The sequence below is a fragment of the Schistocerca gregaria genome, chromosome 6 (assembly GCF_023897955.1).
Source record: "Schistocerca gregaria isolate iqSchGreg1 chromosome 6, iqSchGreg1.2, whole genome shotgun sequence".
Taxonomy (NCBI): domain Eukaryota; kingdom Metazoa; phylum Arthropoda; class Insecta; order Orthoptera; family Acrididae; genus Schistocerca; species Schistocerca gregaria.
Window position 1 is genome coordinate 215,835,801 of NC_064925.1, and position 22,849 is coordinate 215,858,649.

Sequence of the window (22,849 nt, forward strand, 5' to 3'; positions counted from 1 at the left end):
ACAAGCTTTAACTTTAACTTGAATTTCCCGGAAATTCGATTTTCAGATATTCTGATACACAATGGTTAGAAACTGTTAAAGATAGAGGGCTGAAATTTTGTATACTGTCTTAAAGCATGTTTAACTAAAAAGAGACTATACTTATGACTTAAATTTGAAAATTAAAGAGATTTTTAAAGAAAAGGTATGAGTAAATTACAGAGTTTTATGTATTCTTTGTTTAAAAAAATATTTGAACCGTGATCATCTTTTTAAATGTCTACTTTAAGCAGAATAAAAAATCAAGCTTCTCCTTTGCGTTAATTTCGAGATACGTGTACCTATGTAGTAGTTTAGTAATTAATATACTTCATTTTACTTGCAAGACAAAATGTAATACAGAAAACATGCAAGACCAAAATCTGTAGTTCATTCATTAAATTGTTCAAAAAGATCTCTTAAAAAATGTTAAGAAATACAATAGCTACAAATCATATTCTTTAAGCTATACTATTTAGAAGACTGAGAAATTTTTCAAGATTTCACTTTGTGTTCACGAACTAGTCCCTTTAAACGAAATACCTGTACACTATCGGATCAGAAGTATTGGGAGACCTTTATGTAATCCAGAAGTGACAGTAGATACAATGAGATGTACACACGGCGTGATAAAAAAGAGGGGGCTGAATATTGTGTTGTCAAAAGAGCAGTAGCAACAGCAGAGTGGATCGAACAGGGAAGCTCAATGACTTTGAAAGTTTAATGTTAAACTTCTAAACTTGTGTTTGTAAGTGTCTGGTTGGTATCTGAGAAACTGGCAAAACTTATTTTGATATATAAATACGAAAATTTAAGTGCAGGGCAACAGGGCTGTGTTAAAATTAAATTTTTAACGGACATATGTGAACCACACGCTCCACGAAGCGAAATCAACTAGCCAGTACATCAAATAATTCGCCTGCGAGAGAGCAATATATTTTCAAAGAAATTTACTGCAAAACGAGTGACTCAGGTTAAAATATTGGCCCTCAATATAGCTTATCTTTAGTCTTACAGAATGTTAATTTAATTTCACAGCAAATGAACATTAAATTTAACGCCACTGACTTCCTGACAAAACTGCTTGAGAACTCACAAGATAGTACTTTACTGAGATCTACCGGTATTAAACCTCTGAACTAACATTATTTTCGCAAATAACACTCTGACAATCAGTGTGCTTTAGAACGGAGATGAATTTTGATGATAATTAAATTTGTTAAGCTACCTGTGCGAACGGGACGCTCGTGTGTTCTGCAACCTGCTACTCTAAGGACTATCCAAAACCAAATTTAATTTACCATACTGATAAATGAGAACAATGACTCCTATGCTTCATTAAGCCATAACATGAATACACCCTTTCATAAAGTTCTCACAACTAGATAGGTTAGCAAAATATTTCTTAGTAATTTCCCTGTGTACAATTAGTTTTCTTGACATTTGTTTCAACTATAAGACAAAACTGTATATCTTTGTACAGAATTACTACACCGAATTTCAAACATACGCAATCCTCTAACAATAAGAAACTACACAATTAAAAATGTAAATGAGAACTGGATTACCTTAAAAGCTCTTGTTATTCTTTCATTAATAGCTGCACAAAATTTTCAATATTACTCGAAACACATTATTACAAAAGCCTTTTTAAATAAATCTGCCTGCAATACACGGCAAATCAGATTCCACACTTTTCAAACCGACTACATCGCCAGACTGTCAAACACAAACTAACTGCTACTCTGACGAAAGTAAAACTAACCACCATGATCAGTATCTCTGGCCACGAATATAGTTCCAAAGTGTATGGTTATAAAGACAATGATAAAGCGATATTACAAGGCTTGAGAACATTTATCAGATTTACAAATTAACTCACATTTGCGACCCATTACACACTCAGAATTATCATAGCAAATAAGACAGCCATCTTTCAACTTTAAATGTCACTGGATGTCACCTGAGGAACAGACCCATAAGGAACATTTCAACTCTTCTAAAGCTGCCAAAATCGATTGTTGCTGTTGTGAGTGTGAAGTGGAAACGCGAAGAAACCACAACAGTTAAACCTGGAAAAGGCAGAACACGTTTTCGGAGGGACAAGGACACTCGAGCACTGCAGATGGTGGTTGTAAAAACTCGCGTGAAATCAGCTGAAGGAAACTCTCGTGCGTTTCATAGTGGTATCAGCAATCCAGGTAGCTCAGTAAGTATGCGTGTGGAACTAAAAAAATTGATACAATGGTCGAGTAATTCCTCAAACGCTACACATTTCTGATGTCAGTGCTGAGAGACGTTTGAGTTGGCGTAAAGAGCGATTCCACTGGAAAATGGATGATTGGAAACGAGAGGTGTGGAGTGATGAATAACGCTGTACCGTATTTCATGGAATGATCTGGGCATGGCGTGTGCCTGAGGATGTAACCCGCCATCATGTGTAGTGCCAAAAGCCAATTCTGGAGCAAGTGGTGTTACGGTACGGTGGTGTGTTTCGTGGTTATGGTGTAATCACCCTACTGCGCCCAAGAAACGCTAAATGCAGAAAAATAAGAGCACATTTTACAGCAGTGTGTACTGGCTGCAGCAGGGAAACATTTCGGGGTTGACTGTTGATTGTGTCAATATGACAGTGCACCGTGTCATAAAACAGCGTCTGTGAGGCAATGCTTTGTAGACAATAACATTTCTGAAATGGACTGGCCTACCCAGAGACCCGAGCTCAACCCTATGGAACACCTCCAAAATTAGAACATCAACTTTACTCCAGATCCTTGCGCCCAACACCACTAACTTCTCTTTATTTCGGTTCTTAAAGCTACAGCAGGGACCTCCTTGGTTGTCCATTCTCTGTCGCCTCTTCTAAGTTTACAGGCAGTCGCGAAACATCTAGCAGCCTGATCTGCAGCGCCATTAGGTATTGGAAATTTGTACCGTAACGATTATTACTCTCTCTGTTTTATAGTAATGATTTAACTTTGTTTTATATATGGATTTACTGTTTAAAGACCTATTCTGTACATTAATATTTTGTGAATAACTGCAATTTTATTGTAATAATTGTCATATTTTATGATTTTCATTAAAGGCGAATGTCTTAGGGGTGACGTGCGCATGTAACGCAGAGAGTAGGGAAGAAAAAACTCACTTAGTTGTATGAAAACAATTCTCTGTTTTCCGATATTATGTTTACCTCACAACACAAGGACATTTGAACACCAAATACGGCCCTTAGGTATGATCCACATACAATTATACTATTGAATTAGCAATTCATCGATAATGTTACTGCTGTGAAAGGATTTTTATTTGACCATGATCGTGCATAATGGAAAAGTATCTGACTGTTTTCGTTTCTAGAAAGATTACTATTGAAAGGAAGCAACAGCAGAAAGCATTAGCAGAACATACAGATTTCGAACCAAGGTTCTATTAGTTATAACTAAACTGCAGTTACGTACAAGAGAACGGCTGCCAGCATAATTATGCAGATTTCTGCCATGTGCTTGCACTGCTTATAAAGAGAGTTAGCTACTGTGAACCGGTGGTTCAACATGAAGAACGCAGAAATAATGTAAAACATTTTGGCAACAACTGGCTCTCAGTAACACTATCTGTACATTACAGTAAGAAAGATAATAGTCATACAAGTAAATCACTACCAATGGTGGCGTACTACTAACTTGAAGATAAGCATATTTTATCAGTTTAATAATTGGAAATTACTGACATGAAAATGGTTTGCAGATAGTCATATTATCTGTACTGATTACTATTTGTTGCCTTAGGGAACCTTCACTCCCTTATGCCAAATAGAGCACACAGAAGACAACTGGTTCCTGAGTCATTAGTAGTTTGAACGGTGGTACCCAGGTAGTTACTACAGCAAACAAATCTAATAAATTTGGTACTTTCCGTTCATTAGTACACTAATTGTAATTTGGAAAGGAAACCTGGCAACAATTAGTGTGGGGGACCAGAAACTATCAGTAGCTCAGATCAAAGCTGAAATTTAAGTCAAAACATAGCATGAGAAACACTTTTAACTACATACACATAAAGGTACACGTAAAGTACCCTCCGCCACACACCGTTGGGTGGCTTGCGGAGTATAACTGTAGATGTAGATGTAGAAGGTACATGTATATGGAAGTTTAACCACCCTTCCAGGAATAACACGTGAATTACTTCAGGAACCAAACTCGCTGTTTGTTAAAGAGATCTATTACTTTGCAAAATTTGTTCAATATTGTTGGAGGAATCAATTGTTATTCAGTTCAGTAATATAGGATACTCCTAAATATCGCAACACTTAGAATGGCACCCTGTGTAGGCAAACGACTGAAGATAAAATGTGGGCGCACAACACAAAGTTTAAAGAGCACAAACTTATTATTGAATAAGAAACCGTGTAACTGGCCCATGCAATTACACAGTACTCAAGTGACGAAGTAGATGGCTGTAGCGGTTTCCTGTGGCTACTCAAAAGGCCGGCAAAAATATCCAGGGCTCTTGCTGTATAACAAGCTCCGGATATTCTCTTCTTAACGTCGGATTTTCCTAGTACAGAGATAACTAATGTATGCCAAGAGTAATGAGCCAATTTTCCTCTACACCCGAGACTATGTTACATAACCTTGCTGCTCTTCTTCCCTCGTTCACCACACAAGATGCTAACCCTTTGCCTGCTAGCCACCAACTCCCTCTTGCCGCAAAGGAGCCTTGCAGTTCGACAGTCAAATCCACCTTTTCTATTCCCACCAAGTCAAAGAGAGAGTTCCCTCCACGTTTTGTTCAATTACAGTCTTACGTTTCCTAACATGAACCAGTATTACAAGTTTTAACGTTTCCAGTCTTTCCAATAATGTTATTCTTACATTAACATACATACCGGGTGATCAAAAAGTCAGTATAAATTTGAAAACTGAATAAATCACGGAATAATGTAGATAGAGAGGTACAAATTGACACACATGCTTCGAATAACAGGGGGTTTATTAGAACCAAAAAAATACAAACGTCAAAAAATGTCCGACAGATGGCGTTTCATCTGATCAGAGCCGGCCGCTGGTGGCCGAGCGGTTCTGGCGCTACAGTCTGGAACCGCGTGACCGCTACGGTCGCAGGTTCGAATCCTGCCTCGGGCATGGATGTGTGTGTTGTCCTTAGGTTAGGTTTAAGTAGTTCTAAGTTCTAGGGGACTTATGACCTCAGCAGTTGAGTCCTATAGTGCTCAGAGCCAGGCATCTGATCAGAATAGCAATAATTATCATAACAAAGTAAGACAAAGCAAAGATGATGTTCTTTACAGGAAATGCTCAACATGTCCACCATCATTCCTCAATAATAGCTGTAGTCGAGGAACAATGTTGTGAACAGCACTGTAAAGCATGTCCGGAGTTATGGTGAGGAATTGGAGTCGTATTTTGTCTTTCAGCATCCATAGAGATGTCGTACGAGCACGATACACTTGCGCCTTCAGGTAACCCCAAAGCCAATAGTCGCACGTACTGAAGTCTGGGGACCTGGGAGGCCAAGCATGACGGAAGTGGCGGCTGAGCTCACGATCATCACCAAACGACGCTCGCAAGAGATCTTTCACGCGTCTAGCAATATGGGGTGGAGCGCCATCCTGCATGAACCCGATGTCATTCCAAGCATGTGTGTCAATTTGTACCCCTCTCTATCTACATTTTCCCGTGATTCATTCAGTTTTCAAATTTGTACTGACTTTTTCATCACCCGGCACATAAATTACAGTGACATAAATATGAATGAAACATTTACAAAGATGTTATGTCGAAGAGATTAGTGATACAGAAGTAATATTAAGTAAAAGAAAAGAATTTAGATAAGTAAAGGTAATATCAATTACGTGTCACACACAAATGAAGGGTAGGGGTATTTACATGTGCAAGTATGCCATTGGTAGTTGCGTCCCCGTCGATTCTGGCTGAAAAGTGATTGTCTAAAGCACGTTATTTATTCATGTGGCCCACATCAGGTTTTCAGTCCACATACTTTAATTTCATTTTGTTGCTGAACGAACTACAGTTCAGATCGAGACTCATGCACAGGTAAACAGCTACCTACATACTACGCTCGGCAGACTAACACTGAACTGACTAAAGCTTACGTGTGGCGTAGATTCAGTTAGCACAGTCACTGATCAACGTTCTTAAATCACTTTGCTTTCGAGAAGGTAGTCGTATCAAAACGAAAATCTTGTGCGAAAGTAAACACAATTTGGAAGTTCATAGCACTTTACTTTGCTACCGAGCTAGGTGGCGCAGTGGTTAGCACACTGTACTCGCATTCGAGAGGAGGACGGTTCAATCTCGCGTCCGGCCATCCTGATTTAGGTTTTCCGTGATTTCCCTAAATCGTTTTAGGAAAATGCCGAGATGGTTGCTTTAAAAGGGCACGGCCGATTTCCGTCACTATCCTTCCCTAAGCCGAGCTTGTGCTCCGTCTCTAACGACCTTGTTGTCGACGGGACGCTAAACACTAATCTCCTCCTCTTCCTCCTTTACTTTACACATAAGTGGATCCAGTGAAAAAGTTTGTAATTATTTCAAGTCTTAACACAACCGTTTCATTCCTCTACTGTAGCATCTGAAGATGGCCATTGTAGGCTGAAACTAGTCATTATTGTGTCATAAAAAGTGAATGTGTCAAACACAAAAAGCTTCATAATATATCATTCACGAAAGGTCGTTTATTCCAACAACATTTATAACTAAGGGTAATAACTATTGTTGTCAGAACTTCGTCTTTCACGGTACAGAGCAGGTGACAGTGTTGCCAACTGGTATCGACGTTCTATTGCCGAACACAATACTGTGCGTCACCGTTACCGCGTTGGTACACGTGTGTACACCCGCAAAATCTCGCAAAGCCGCTGTAATTGATGAGTGTTGTTAAGACCCTCTAGTGCGACAGGTGCGGTACTAACGGCTGGGCACAGGCTACCGCAATGAACAGGACAGGGGGAATTTCGATTATCACTTTCCAGTACTTCAAACTTGCTTCGAGGCACTCTTTTTGTGACACTGAACCACTGTGAAATTCGAATGAAATTACAGTGAAATCTAGACCCCTCTATCTGCTTACAGGCGTTGATAAATATCAATGGGGACAGTTGAAAAAGTGTGCCCCGACCGGGCCTCAAACCAGAGATCTCCTACTTACGTAGCAGACGCTCTATCCGACTGAGACGTCGAGGACACCGAGGTTAGTGCGACTGAGGGACTTGTCTCTGGAACGCTCAGCATGAGACCCACATTTACAACTTATATGGTTCGAGTCGCGGTCGGGGCACACATTTTCAATTCTCCCCGTTGATATTTATCAACGCCTGTAAGGAGCCACAGAGTTCTGGATTTCACTGTAATTTCATTCTTCGACAGTTGCATGATCACCAATGGCTTCTGTTCTTCTGACACCATGTTCATACCGTGAAATTCTGTTTGTGCATCCACCGAAAGTGTAGCCCCTGTAGAAAAGAAAGCTCGAATTTTCCAACCGTATTATCAGTGTTAGGCTATAGCGACTTCCTGTCATCTGTCATAAACGTGTAAGAATGTCACGGCTGTTGTGCAATTGAAACCAGCTGCAGGAGGATGCGGACAACCATAAAGCTGTACTTGATTACTACAATCAGTTTCAGGTTGTCAAGTCCTGATGCTGCATTGTTTAGCTAATATTTCTGTGGATAGCGCCACTATGTGTGAATAAGGAATGATATTACGCTTTGAAAAGTAAATGTCTGTAATACATTAACGAAAATACAGGGAAGAGGCACGAAATATATAGAAACACCTTCTCATACGTGTTTCGAAAACACGTGTAATTATACAACGCAGGCTTCCATGGCCACTATTTGTGTCTTTGGTGATGTTTGTTTTATGAGCACTAGGTCATGGGCCTAGGCAAATTCACATGCTTAACGTTTCGTCCTCCACTGCTGGAGATGTCATCAGAGGCCAGAAAGGCTTAGCAGTTTCGAAGGCTAACAGGGTTACCACGCCGAATTGTTCATATATAGTCTGTAGTAGCTTCTAGACAATTCTCCTTGCCGAGCTCGATTAGCTTCAAAACTGCAATCTGTTTCTTGTGACAACCGATGTTGTTTCCAGCATTGGAATACGAATCGGTAGCAAGTGAAATTCGCCTTGAAATACGACGTAACTTTCATAAAGGAAAAATGAACAGTAACAAATATTGGAAATATATTCTGGCGGAAAAAGAAATGTAACACACTCAAGGATAGCAGGTATTGGCAGCAACAAAGAGCACTTCCGTTTCCGGCTCTTTGCTCTAAATGTGTGCGTCTCCATAAGACAATCTTCCCTTGCGAGAAAAATAAAATATAACGAATATTACAATAATCAATTATTCATGAATATATGGTATATGCGCATATCGAGTGGTTGTAGTGTTAGTGATTCACTTGCCATAGTCATCGGCGATCAGATGTGGCTCAGAATGTCTGTCTGGAGCAAATTCTGTTTTTCCATTGCAGGCTGTAACTGTGCTCAGTTTAGAGGTGAACAGTGTCTGTAATATTCGTTCTAGAGTACAACTATGCTCCATCGACAAGTACATACTCGAACAGCATCAGCCTTTGGACGTGGTCGCATTATGGACCTTAGGGAATCTGGATGGACGTATCAGCGTATGGGGCACAATGTATAGGTGGTGTGTCGTTGATTTCAGTAGATGGCCATCTTCTGGACATCTGGATAGTAAAAATGTACGTCCAGATTGTCGCACTGTGAGAGCTGCGGTGACCGACCGAACATCATCTAGGGACCATATCTGGGCACATGTTGAACCTACTGTGTTATTATGACCGCTGGAACCCGTCTCCTTGCACCAAAAGTAAGAACACGTGTGAGTCTGGCCGTGCTACCACTTATACCGCTACCCCACCAAGCACTGTTACTCTGGTATCGTGTACTAGTTGACACGAAAGTCGAGTGGTGCTCTGTTGTCTTCACTGACGAGAGTAAGTTTTCTCTGTATGCGACTGATGGACGTACTTGTGTATGGCGTAGACGATGTGAGCTGCCCGTTCTAAGAGTGTATTCACGCAAATCGCACGTGTCCCATCCCAGATATTTTAGGAGGGGCAGCTCTCTATCATATTTAGTGTTTCTGCAAGGTAATGTAACTAGTGCTAGCTACATTGCACAGTTTATTATTCCCGTGATATTGTCCTTTCTTCAACAGAAAAGTGATGTACTTCTTCAGCAGGACGATGCACTTTCATACACCGCTGCTGAGATGCAACGTGCTCTTCGTGTTGCGCAATATCTGCCCAGATCAGGCGGATACCAAATACCTCGCCAGTCGAACACGTATTGGACATGATGAAGATGGAACTTACTCGTTCTCCAGAGCGTGCAAAAGTCATTGCCACATTTACAACAACGGCGCAAGATGCTTGGGACAGTCTACAGCGGGATACCATTCGGTAGCTTTTGCATTATACAACACACCGCCTGTGTTGCCGCCGAAGAGGGCAGGGGGGGAGGAGGGTATACTGTGGTGCAACGATGGAATTATTTTCGCACTTTTTGTTGTAAAATGTTTCTTTCATGCGGTCTGAATTTGTAATGTCAAACTCCTACAATAGTAAACTACTAGTTATCTTATTTGCTAATGAAATAACCTTGTAATTGAGTGTGTTCCGTGTTTCCGGCAGTGTAAATGGTTCAAATGGCTCTCAGCACTATGGGACTTAACATCAGAGGTCATCAGTCACCTAAACTTACAACTACTTAAACCTAATAACCTAAGGACATCACACACATCCATGCCCGAGGCAGGATTCTAACCTGCGACCGTAGCAGCAGCGCGGCTCCGGACTGAAGCGCCTAGAACCGCTGTCACAGCGGCCGGCCCGGCAGTGTAGTTTGGGGTCCACAATGTAGAATGGTAATATCAAGAAAAGAGAAATATTTTAGCACTTAACATAAATTTAAGTGTATTTAAGAGTATTTGTCTGGTTTGTAGACTAGCACGGAAGTGAAACATGGATGACAAACACTAAGAACAAGAAGAGAATAGAAGCTTTTGTAATGTGGTGCTACAGAATAATGACGTAGGTGGGTATCTCAGATAGCTAACGAAGAGAATCGAATTGGGGATAAAAAATCATTATGGCACGATTATACTAGAAGAAGGAATCATTTGAATGGACACATCCTGAAGAGTCACGCAGTTTTCAATTTGGTGATGCAAGGAAGTTTGGAGGATAAAAATTCGTGAGGGAGACTCAGATTTGAGAACAGTCTGCAGGTGGATGTAGGTTGTAATAGTTATCCAGAAAGTAAGAGAACTGCACAGGATAGACTAGCATCGAAAGGATTACCGATGAGTCTTCAGACTGAAGATAACCACCACACGAAATCTTCTATAGTACTGTTGTGAGTTTGGCGGACACTGAAGGTCTCATCTTAACGTTTTTGTATCAAGGTCTCTTGCAGGCAATCGGAGTTGGTCTGTTTTTGCTTTCTGGATGAAATGACAGTATATTGTGGAATGTACGAATGCATTACCTTATGCATTTCCTTTTGCTGCACAGTCATAACCCAATTTTCTTAGAATTACGTTAGAATAAACAAACTACCAGCAGCGAGGTTCGATCCTCAAATATCGCGTTTATGAAACCAAGCGCTTACTTCTTCAGCTGCGGACTTCAAAAATACAAGCCATCATACAAATTGCATAAGCACGCCTAAAATGTTCAAACTCTGTTTTCTCCAGAACGGTCGAGATCTGCGTATTCCTGTTCATATATGCCGAATTCGAGGTCGTGCCCTGTACACGCTATCAATATAAATCAAATCGATGAGGGAAAGTTTGAACCGTTCTAGTGTTAGTACACGCTGGGCTGACAAAAGTCGGACTTCTTTTTGCCCGTCTTAGTGCAGTAATCTCGACGTGACATGGACTCAACAAGTCGTTGGAAATCCGCTGCACAAATGTTGAACCTTGCTGCCTCTGTATCCGTAAATAACTGAGAAATTGTTGCCGGCGCATGGTTTTGTGCACGAATTGATATCTCTATTATGTCCCATGTTCGTTCGAATTCATGTCGGTCAATCTGCGTGGTCAAATCATTCGCTCGAACTGTCCAAAATGTTCTTCAAACCAGTCGCGAACAACTGTGACCAGGTTACATCTCAAATTGTCATTCATAAAAACTGCATCGTTGTTTGAGAAGATGACGTTAACGAACGTCTGCAAATGGTCTCTAAGTAGCCTAAGATAACCATTTCCAATCAGTGATCGATGTTGAACCAGAGGACTTTGTCCATTCCATGTAAACACAGCCCACGCCATTATGGAGCCACTATCAGCTGGCACAGCACCTTGTTGACAAATTGGGTCCTTGCCTTAGAGGGATCTGTGCCACATTCGAACCCCGCTATCAGCTCTTACCAGCTGAAATCGTGACCAAGCCACTGTTTTCCAGTCATCTAGTGTCCAGTCGGTACGGTAAAGACCACAGGAGGGGTGCTGCAGGTGATGTCATGCTGTTAGCAAAGGCAATCGCGACGGTCGTTTGGGATCCTGCCCACTCGTTTAATGAAGAGTACTTAGGAAACTTTTCTCGGATAGCTAGACAACAGTTCAAGCCATCATATCAGCAATTTTTATTTCAGTAAAGTAAATTGACAATACTTTACTTAACCTTTTAATAATGTGGTGTCGCAACCAATTTGCGACATGCAAATAATTAATGTCCTTCGATATATACAATTTCCATACAAGTTCAGAAGTCTTAGCTATAGTGTTTGTATCAAATCTCTGAGGCTAGCCGCAGCGGCACTTATATTCCCTTTTCATAGAGGCCGCACCTGTCGTGGTGTATTCGTAGTCAGAGTACAATTGGGTGATGTCTGATATCTTCTCGGCTGTTACGATCCAGGCGCTTGATGTTATGTCGGAACAGGTCGTTTGCTGCCGTACCGCATGACCGCCAAATTTAGACGCACTGTGCCAACGGATACGTTCGTCGCACGTCTCACGTTGATTTCTGCGATTACTTCATGTAGTGTTGCTTGTCTGCTAGCACTGACAGTTCCATGCAAATGCCGCTGCTCTCTGTGGTCAAGTAAAGGCTGTCGGCCACTGCGTTGACCGTGGTGAGACGTAATGCCTGAGAATTGGTGTTCTTGGCACGCTTTTGACACTGTGAATCACGGAATATTGAATTCCCTAACTATTTCCGAAATGGAATGTCCCATGCGTCCAACTACCATTCCGCATGCAAAGTCTGTTAATTCCCGTCAAGCGGCCATATTAACCTCGGAAACCTTTTCACGTGGGTCACTTGAGTACAAATGATATCTCCGCCAATGCACTGTCCTTTCATACCTTTTGTACGTGATACTTTTTTTTTTTTTTTTTTGGTCATCAGTTTACTGACTGGTTTGATGCGGTCCGCCACGAATTCCTTTCCTGTGTTCACCTCTTCATCTCAGAGTACCACTTGCAACCTACGTCCTCAATTATTTGCTTGACGTATTCCAATCTCTGTCTTCCTCTACAGTTTTTGCCTTCTACAGTTCCCTCTAGTACCATGGAAGTCATGTCTTAGCAGATGTCCTATCATCCTGTCCCTTCTCCTTATCAGTGTTTTCCACATATTCCTTTCCTCTCCGATTCTGCGAAGAACCTCCTCATTCCTTACTTTATCAGTCCACCTAATTTTCAACATTCGTCTACACCACCACATCTCAAATGCTTCGATTCTCTTCTGTTCCGGTTTTCCCACAGTCCATGTTTCACTACCATACAATGCTGTACTCCAGACGTACATCCTCAGAAATTGCTTCCTCAAATTAAGGCCGGTATTTGATATTTGTAGACTTCTCTTGCCCAGAAATGCCTTTCTTGCAATAGCGAGTCTGCTTTTGATGACTTCCTTGCTCCGTTCGTCATTGGTTATTTTACTGCCTAGGTAGCAGAATTCGTTAACTTCATTGACTTCGTGACCATCAATCCTGATGTTTCTCGCTGTTCTCATTTCTACTACTTCTCATTACCTTCGTCTTTCTCCGATTTACTCTCAAACCATACCGTGTACTCATTAGACTGTTCATTCCGTTCAGCAGATCATTTACTTCTTCTTCACTTTCACTCAGGATAGCAATGTCATCAGCGAATCGTATCATTGATATCCTTTCACCTTGTATTTTAATTCCACTCCTGAACCTTTCTTTTATTTCCATCATTGCTCCCCCAATGTACAGATTGAAGAGTAGGGGCGAAAGGCTACAGCCTTGTCTTACACCCTTCTTAAAACGAGCACTTCGTTCTTGATCGTCCACTCTTATTATTCCATCTTGGTTGTTGTACATATTGTATATGACCCGACTCTCCCTATAGCTTACCCCTACTTTTTTCAGTATTTCGAACAGCTTGCACAATTTTATATTGTCGAACGCTTTTTCCAGGTCGACAAATCCTATGAACGTGTCTTGATTTTTCTTTAGGCTTGCTTCCATTAGTAGCCGTAATGTCAGAATTGCCTCTCTTGTGCCTTTACTTTTCCTAAAGCCAAACTGATCGTCACCTAGCGTTTTGTCAATTTTCTTTTCTATTCTTCTGTATATTATTCTTGTAAGCAGCTTCGATGCATGAGCTGTTAAGCTGATTGTGCAATAATTCTCGCACTTGTCAGCTCTTGCAGTCTTCGGAATTGTGTGAATAATGCTTTTCCGAAAGTCATATGGTATGTCGCCAGACTCATATATTCTACACACCAACGTGAATAGTCGTTTTGTTGCCACTTCCCCAAATGATTTTAGAAATTCTGATGGAATGTTATCTATCCCTTCTGCCTTATTTGACCGTAAGTCCTCCAAACCTCTTTTAAATTCCGATTCTAATACTGGATCCCCTATCTCTTCTAATACGACTCCTGTTTCTTCTTCTATCACATCAGACAAATATTCACCCTCATAGAGGCTTTCAATGTATTCTACATCTACATGACTACTCTGCAATTCACATTTAAGTGCTTGGCAGAGGGTTCATCGAACCACAATCATACTATCTCTCTACTATTCCACTTCCGAACAGCGAGCGGGAAAAACGAACACCTAAACCTTTCTGTTCGAGCTCTGATTTCTCTCATTTTATTTTGATGATCATTCCTACCTATGTAGGTTGGGCTCAACAAAATATTTTCGCATTCGGAAGAGAAAGTTGGTGACTGAAATTTCGTAAAAAGGTCTCGCCACGACGAAAAACGTCTATGCTGTAATGACTTCCATCCCAACTCGTGTATCATATCTGCCACACTCTCTCCCCTATAACGTGATAATACAAAACGAGCTGCCCTTTTTTGCACCCTTTCGATGTCCTCCGTCAATCCCACCTGGTAAGGATCCCACACCGCGCAGCAATATTCTAACAGAGGACGAACGAGTGTAGTGTAAGCTGTCTCTTTAGTGGACTTGTTGCATCTTCTAAGTGTCCTGCCAATGAAACGCAACCTTTGGCTCGCCTTCCCGACAATATTATCTATGTGGTTCTTCCAACTGAAGTTGTTCGTAATTTTAACACCCAGTTACTTAGTTGAATTGACAGCCTTGAGAATTGTACTATTTATCGAGTAATCGAATTCCAACGGATTTCTTTTGGAACTCATGTGGATCATCTCACACTTTTCGTTATTTAGCGTCAACTGCCACCTGACACACCATACAGCAATCTTTTCTAAATCGCTTTGCAACTGATACTGGTCTTCGGATGACCTTACTAGACGGTAAATTACAGCATCATCTGCGAACAATCTAAGAGAACTGCTCAGATTGTCACCCAGGTCATTTATATAGATCAGGAACAACAGAGGTCCCAGGGCGCTTCCCTGGGGAACACCTGATATCACTTCAGTTTTACTCGATGATTTGCCGTCTATTACTACGAACTGCGACCTTCCTGACAGGAAATCACGAATCCAGTCGCACAACTGAGACGATACCCCATAGCTCCGCAGCTTGATTAGAAGTCGCTTGTGAGGAACGGTGTCAAAAGCTTTCCGGAAATCTAGAAATACGGAATCAACTTGAGATCCCCTGTCGATAGCGGCCATTACTTCGTGCGAATAAAGAGCTAGCTGCGTTTCACAAGAGCGATGGTTTCTGAAGCCATGCTGATTACGTGTCAATAGATCGTTCCCTTCGAGGTGATTCATTATGTTTGAATACAGTATATGCTCCAAAACTCTACTGCAAACCGACGTCAGTGATATAGGTCTGTAGTTAAATGGATTACTCCTACTACCCTTCTTGAACACTGGTGCGACCTGCGCAATTTTCCAATCTGTAGGTACAGATCTATCGGTGAGCGAGCGGTTGCATATGAGTGCTAAGTAGGGAGCTATAGTATCAGCGTAATCTGAAAGGAACCTAATCGGTATACAATCTGGACCTGAAGACTTGCCCGTATCAAGCGATTTGAGTTGCTTCGCAACCTCTAAGGTATCTACTTCTAAGAAACTCATGCTAGCAGATGTTCGTGTTTCAAATTCTGGAATATTCCATTCGTCTTCCCTGCTGAAGGAATTTCGGAAAACTGCGTTCAATAACTCCGCTTTAGTGGCAGAGTCGTCGATAACAGTACCATCGGCACTGCGCAGCGAAGGTATTGACTGCGTCTTGCCGCTTGTGTACTTTACATACGACCAGAATTTCTTCGGATTTTCTACCGAATTTCTAGACAATGTTTCGTTGTGGAACCTATTAAAGGCATCTCGCATCGAAGTACGTGCCAAATTTCGCGCGTCTGTAAATTTTAGCCCATCTTCGGGATTTCGCGTTCTTCTGAACTTCGCATGCTTTTTCCGTTGCCTCTGCAACAGCGTTCGGACCTTTTTTGTGTACCTCGGGGGATCCGTTCCATCTCTTACCAATTTATGAGGTATGAATATCTCAATTGCTCTTTCCACCTATCTGCCCTCTCCTCTGCGTTTAACAGTGGAATTCCCGTTGCACTCTTAATGTTACCACCGTTGCTTTTAATGTCACCAAAGGTTGTTTTGACTTTCCTATATGCTGAGTCTGTCCTTCCGACAATCATATCTTTTTCGATGTCTTCACATTTTTCCTGCAGCCATTTCGTCTTAGCTTCCCTGCACTTCCTATTTATTTCATTCCTCAGCGACTTGTATTTCTGTATTTCTGATTTTCCCGGAACATGTCCTCCTTTCATCAATCAACTGAAGTATTTCTTCTGTTACTACTGCCATCTGTATATACGTACATATCGCTGTCCCGTGGTTTTTTGTCACCTCAGTGTAGCGACGTCTTACCGCTCTTCCGTTACTTTCGATGTACCCATACACGAGGCACACAAATGTCAACTGTTCATCAGTAACTTGTCTATACTGTAGTGTTTCACTGATAATGTACTTCTAACAATACAGCAAAAACAGATTTGAGACAGAAGCGAAAATGCTGAATGCAAGTTTGAGGGTGAAGAGTCAAGTGCACATTACTGTTGCCGACAGCATTTAGCTTGAGTAAATGGATCAGTTATGTTTCCTAACAAGACACACAGCGCATAGCGACGACATTCGCACTATTGTGCAGATAGTTTGGTGCAATAGAGAAGCAAAGATAACTGGGGATAGCAAACGAATCGAAATTCAATTACGGTGTAATGAGCCACCGGAGACCACTGGTCCATAACACCAAAATACTCAGAAAATATCCTTTACCAAGCTCTAAAATTTTGTCAGCGGAGTTCTGGTTCACTCTGTACACACTTAAACTAAGAAGCGATATAACAGGCAATACGAAAATATAACACATATGTAATTGTTGTTGTTGTGGTCTTCAGTCCTGAGACTAATTTGTTGCAGCTCTCCATGCTATTCTAACCTGTGCAAGCTTCTTCATCTCCCAGTACTTACTGCAACGTACATCCTTCTGAATCTGCTTAGTGTATTCATCTGTTGGTCTCCCTCCACGATAACACATATACTGAAGGAATATTTACTTCAAATCTTTGGAAACAAATTAAAATTATTCTTGGGAAACCCTCTTGAGAAAATTTAGAGAACAGTATTCCTGGAATACAGTGCTATATGCTGTTTGTCTGTGCTATTAGAACGCATACTGATGAGTACAGATAGCCAGTTTTCCTTCGTACACGTGAATGACAGAAAATCGCTAACATTATTACGGAGTACTCTACGTTACATACGGTTCAGTGATTGGAGGATTTTTTTTTCATGTCCAGCCCACGACACCAGGGGGGGTTGTTGAAGGATTTCCTCTTTTTCCGGCAAATAGCCTAACAGGTTGTGCTTGGGGGCACGGGGATCCCCGACAGGGAATCTTAGGCACGGGATATCCAGTACTACTGATCACCTGCAGCCATTGTACTAGAAAAATATTGTAGAAAGCTATATCCTCTCATCGCGTCTTTGATGCAGGAATTCTAGTCGTTCATATTAATATGGGCTGTACTAATTGACTTAATTATTGTACAAACTGTGTTTCGCATATATATTAACAATGTTTCTGATTGCATATATTTTGAAAAGATTAATTAATGAATTTTATATTATTTCTAACCACAAATCGGGCTGTCGACGTAAAGCTGAGGGAACTGAACCGGCAGACTCTTGAAGATAGACGTACACTGTCCCGAGAAAGCCTGCTTACAAAGTTTCAAGAAACGGCTTTAAATGATGACTCTTTGAGTATACTACAACCTCCTACGTATTGCTCACGTGGGGATCATGAGGAAAAGATTATATCGGTTACAGTACGCACAGAAATAATCTTCTTCCCGCTCTCTGTTAGCGAATATAACGGGGAAAGAAACCTAAAAATTGGTAGAGTCAGACGTACCATCTGCCATGAAGTTCACAGTAGTAGGCAGAGTATACATGTGGATCTAGATGGAGACTGCTTCCTTTAAATATTTCTAGACCTTTTATGTATAACCATCACAAATCTGCTAAGACCTTTATTGGTCTACAAATAGTTTCGACTCTACGTAGAGTACATCTACATCTACATGCAAATCACATTCAAGTGCCTGGCAGAGGGTTCATCCAACCAACTTCACGATTCTCTACTATTCCAACCTCGGGCGTGGAAAGAATGAACACCTATATCTTTCCGTACGAGCTCTGATTTCCCTTACTTTATCGTGGTGATCGTTCCTCCCTATGTAGGTCGGTGTCAACAATATATTTCCGCAATAGGAGCAGAAAGTTGGTGATTGGAATTTTGTAAGAAGATTGCGTCGTAACGAAAAACGCCTTCTTTGAATGATTTCCAGCCCAAATCCTGTATCATTTTAAAGTTGTAAAGTCTGCCAGTTGATAACATACCGACGGAACTAGTTACAGAACAGCTTTGTGATGGTTATACATAATACGATCTTTCATAAAGCTGTTGAGCACGAATAAAAGATTTTATACTTAGGAGCTGGGTTAATCACTTTGCCTGGCGTAAGTTATAAACAAATGTAAAATTATAAAAACTTAAAAAACTTTCTACAAAACTTTTTAAAACTCTCAAAAATTTACTATATATTGTCTCAATCGCTTTTAACATTAAATTTTTTTTGTAAAATGAAGACGAGTTTCGGTAGCTGAATTACCATCTTCTGATCCGAGGACAGACAAACTACAAGAAAAGTTGTCTTAAGTAACAAAGATATGTAAAAATTGCCACAGGCTTACTTTAAATAAATTTACAGGCAATTGAAATACTACATGTTGTATTTTAAAAACATTTGCAGTATACAACACAGTCGCACCTTCCGTAACATTCTTATAAATCTTCAAGTAAAATGTGCTACGTAGAGGTAAAACGAACGTAAGGGCAAATATATCATGTGCTATTAACTCAACGAGTTTTATAATTTAAATTAATCTTTATTTTACGGTAACATTTCACACGATAGTACGAACGACCGTTGGAAAAAAATTAACGGATATTGTTTATTTCTTTATTCAGTTCCCAGGACAAAAACCATATTCAGGTTACAGCTCTATACGCAAAATAATTTCATAATCACCTTGCTCAATTTTTTTAAAAAAAGAGGGTAAGCAAGAAATAAAATGATGGAAAAAAGCGACGTTTGTAATATTCATGTTAAGTTTAATATTCACAAATATGTTTTATTAACTTTCATCAACAACTCACTCACGTTACCCCTACACACACACACACACACACACACACACACACACACATACGCACACAGTCCTCCAAAGTAGCGACACCTTTTCGATCCCGCGGTTCAATATTTTACTCTGCCGGGCCTTTTGAAACAATCTCAGCAGGCGTTTGAACAAGAGACAAAGCGCTTCGGGCCGAAAAGTATGGCTGTGAAAGAGAACAAAGGCGCAGTAACCACTGTGATGTACAAGCAGACGCTGAAAGCCAGCTCGGCTGAATGAGCACCTCTTGCAGAACCGGTGATTAATTCCCGCGTCCCCAGCGGGACACTGTTGAGAATTGCATCACTGCGCTAAAGAATGGGTGGGTCAGCGGATGCTATTTGTCACGCCAGCTGACGGGCGGTCTGCGTTCTTCAGCGTAGCCGCCGACCACTGGGCGACCGTAGAGTTGTCAGGTATCTTATTTCCAGCGATTACGAGAACAAAGTCTAATTGCATCGTAATCGGAAACGGCGTCAAACTTCGCCAAAAAACAAAGGACAAAGAATTTATTCGTCTACTACTGAGCGAATATTGAAGCGCACATTCTCGTTCCATTACGATCGGAAAATTAAAACCTACCCACTTTTGTTAATTGAGACGTACGCTCACATTCTGCCATTTATAACCTCATTGTAAGTTCCTTTTTTCTCGCCATGCTTAATGAAATATTGGCCTGTCGAACAATCGGTAGAAACGTAAATGTAATGAGTTCTTCTAATACGAGAGCAATGGCAATACTTTCATTAGAAAAATGAGTTTTACTTTCGAATTCGGAAAACTTTCTGTGCGCAGACCTCCAGCCGAATGAGTCTTTCTCAGATAAGTTACAATAAGTTAGAAACTAGCAGATGGTTGTGTCGTGAAATAATCCGATCCACAGAGATACTCTTTAGACACATTTATTAGTGTACAAAAAAGTCACCAGTGACAGCAAAAAAGGAGAAATGAACATCGCTCTGCTAATATTTGACGATATTTTTGTTAGTATCTCAAAATCCACGTTTGAATAGCAAGTTTAGCGTCTCATTAATATAAAATATTTCAGAAACGGTGTGCTTCATCAGCTGAAGAAAGATCCATGAATCTGTCGTAATTTTAATCGAATAACCTATACCAGCACACGGTGTGTGTGGAGCGAGAGGAACCATGAGAAATTGGTCCCATAAAGCTACTTGCGTAGCAGTATGCTTCACGGAAAAATATTTGTTGCAGCCAAACTTTCAACATTTGGTACTCATTCACGTAGTTCCTCATTCTGTTTACTTTACTAAATTTATTGTCTCTAAAAAATTGAAAGCAGATTTTTCTGTAAAACTGCTCTATACAATCCGCCCCAAATGGCTCAGCCACACTTGAATACTCTTTTAAATGGCAAGAAATGTATGCGCTTTTGTAACGCACAGAACATTTTCGCAGTACCAATAAACAGAGGATTTTCGGTGTAACCTGAGACGCATCCTGAACTCACTTCTCTTCGGCGCGATAAATTAACCAATTTTTTCATGGACGCACCGGTAGTATACTCACTAAAATCACTGTGACTATCAATTACAATTAATTACTTATTTTGGACACAGAGAGAGGGTACCAATTTCTAGCAATTTCCTTCCATAGGCCACAGTCAACGTTTTAAACTTTTCTCAGCCATTATTTGCTGTCGGCAAGAGTTCAGATTCTTATTTAAACTAAACATTTTTACCTACATCTACATCTAAACTCCTCAAGCCACCTTACCGTACGTGGCGTGGGGTACTTTGTGTACCAGTGTTACTTTCCCCATTTCCTCTTCCAGTCCACGCGAAGAAAAAAAAAATGTCTCAAATGGCTCTGAACACTATGGTACTTAACTTCTGAGGTCATCAGTCCCCTAGAACTTAGAACTACTTAAGCCTAACTAATCTAAGGACATCACACACATCCATGCCCGAGGAAGGATTCGAACCTGCCACCGTAGCGGTCGCGCGCGAAGAACATTTGCTGCTAAGCCCCTGAAGTTTTCGAAGCTCTCTGACTTTATCTTAATGGTCTTTATAGGGGGAAGCAATATATTGGTTTACTCTTCCAGGAACGCACGCTCTCTTACAGCGTCTGCCAATGGAGCTGGCAGTGACACTTGCTCGCTAACTATATGACACTGTAACGAAACGTGCTGCCATTCTTTGGATCATCTCTATTGCCTTTATCAGTCCCATATGGTACAGATCCCATACTGGCGAGCAATACTCTACTATTGATCGAACGATTGTTCTGTACTTCCTTCGCTGATGATGATCTGAAGATTCTTCGAATGACTCTCAGTCCGTCATCTGCCTTACTCGCGATTAATGTTATGTGGTCGTTCAGCTTCAAAACGCTCCATATGCATACTGCTAGGTACTATGTGGAAGTAATTACTTCCAGTGACAATTTGCAATTCTGTTATCATACAATACAGAGTCTTCCGGTCTATTTATTCAGAATACGTTGTACTTGTTTATCTTGAGTTTCAGCTATCACCTATCACTCCTTGCAGCAATTCTCTACAGATCTTCCTGAATTTCGGTACAATTTTCTAGCATTGTGACTTCTCTGTATACAACAGCGTCATCCGCTAGAAGCCACATGACACTTCCGACTTTATCTACTAGGGCATTTCTATATACTTTGAAAGGCAATATTCCTATAACAGTCCCTTGGGGCACGCCTGAAGTTAGTTTTACGCCTGACGACTTCCGTCCTCTTGGAAAGACATGCTGTATTCTGTTTGCTAGAAACTCTTCAGTCCAGTCACACAGTTGATATGATTCTCCATACGCTCGTATGTCGTTCATTGGGCAGCAGTGTGGAACTATATGCAATGCCTGCCGAAAGCCAAGGAACACGTTATCTATCTGGCCACCAGTATGTATTGCTTTTCAATCTCCTGGGTTTCACACAATATTTGCTTATGGGGCATCATGTTGCTGTGGAGATTCCGTTCCCAGAAACGTGACATTACGTGAATATAAAACATTCCAAGATTCTAAGCAGAGCGTTATCAGAGATATAGCCCTTTAAACAAACCTTTGTGTTACGCTGATGTCAGCGATGATGTTGGATCTCATCATATGAACTACGATTCCACGCTAAAATTATTGTCTGTGCTAATTTTGATTGTTTGAGTCTCTCTATTACAAGGTAATGTGTTAAATAAGCTCTGTGTTTTATTGTGAAACAGTATTAATTTTACCTTAAATATGTATTTATTTAATGGTGTAGATCCTGCTCCTTTTCTTTACTAATGATTCATCTCTCTGTATATTTTTGATCCTATTAAATACGTTGAAAGAGGTCGGCTTGCTGACACAATGATCGCGAGCCATAAGCGCATTATCTTTTATGAATTTCATTATTTGTAAGTCGAAACTGCAATACATGCTCTTAACGAAGCCTTATTATTATTATTATTACTATACTTACTTACTTACTTACTTACATACTCACTGGCCATACCGGACTGGAAAGTCAATTACCGCAGCAACATATTTTCGCCATCTGTCCCTGTCTTGGGCTATTTCCTTCTTCCATTCACCTTCAATACGGAGGCTCCTCAAATCAGCCTTCACATTGTCCTCCCATCTATTCCTCGATCTCCCCGCAGGA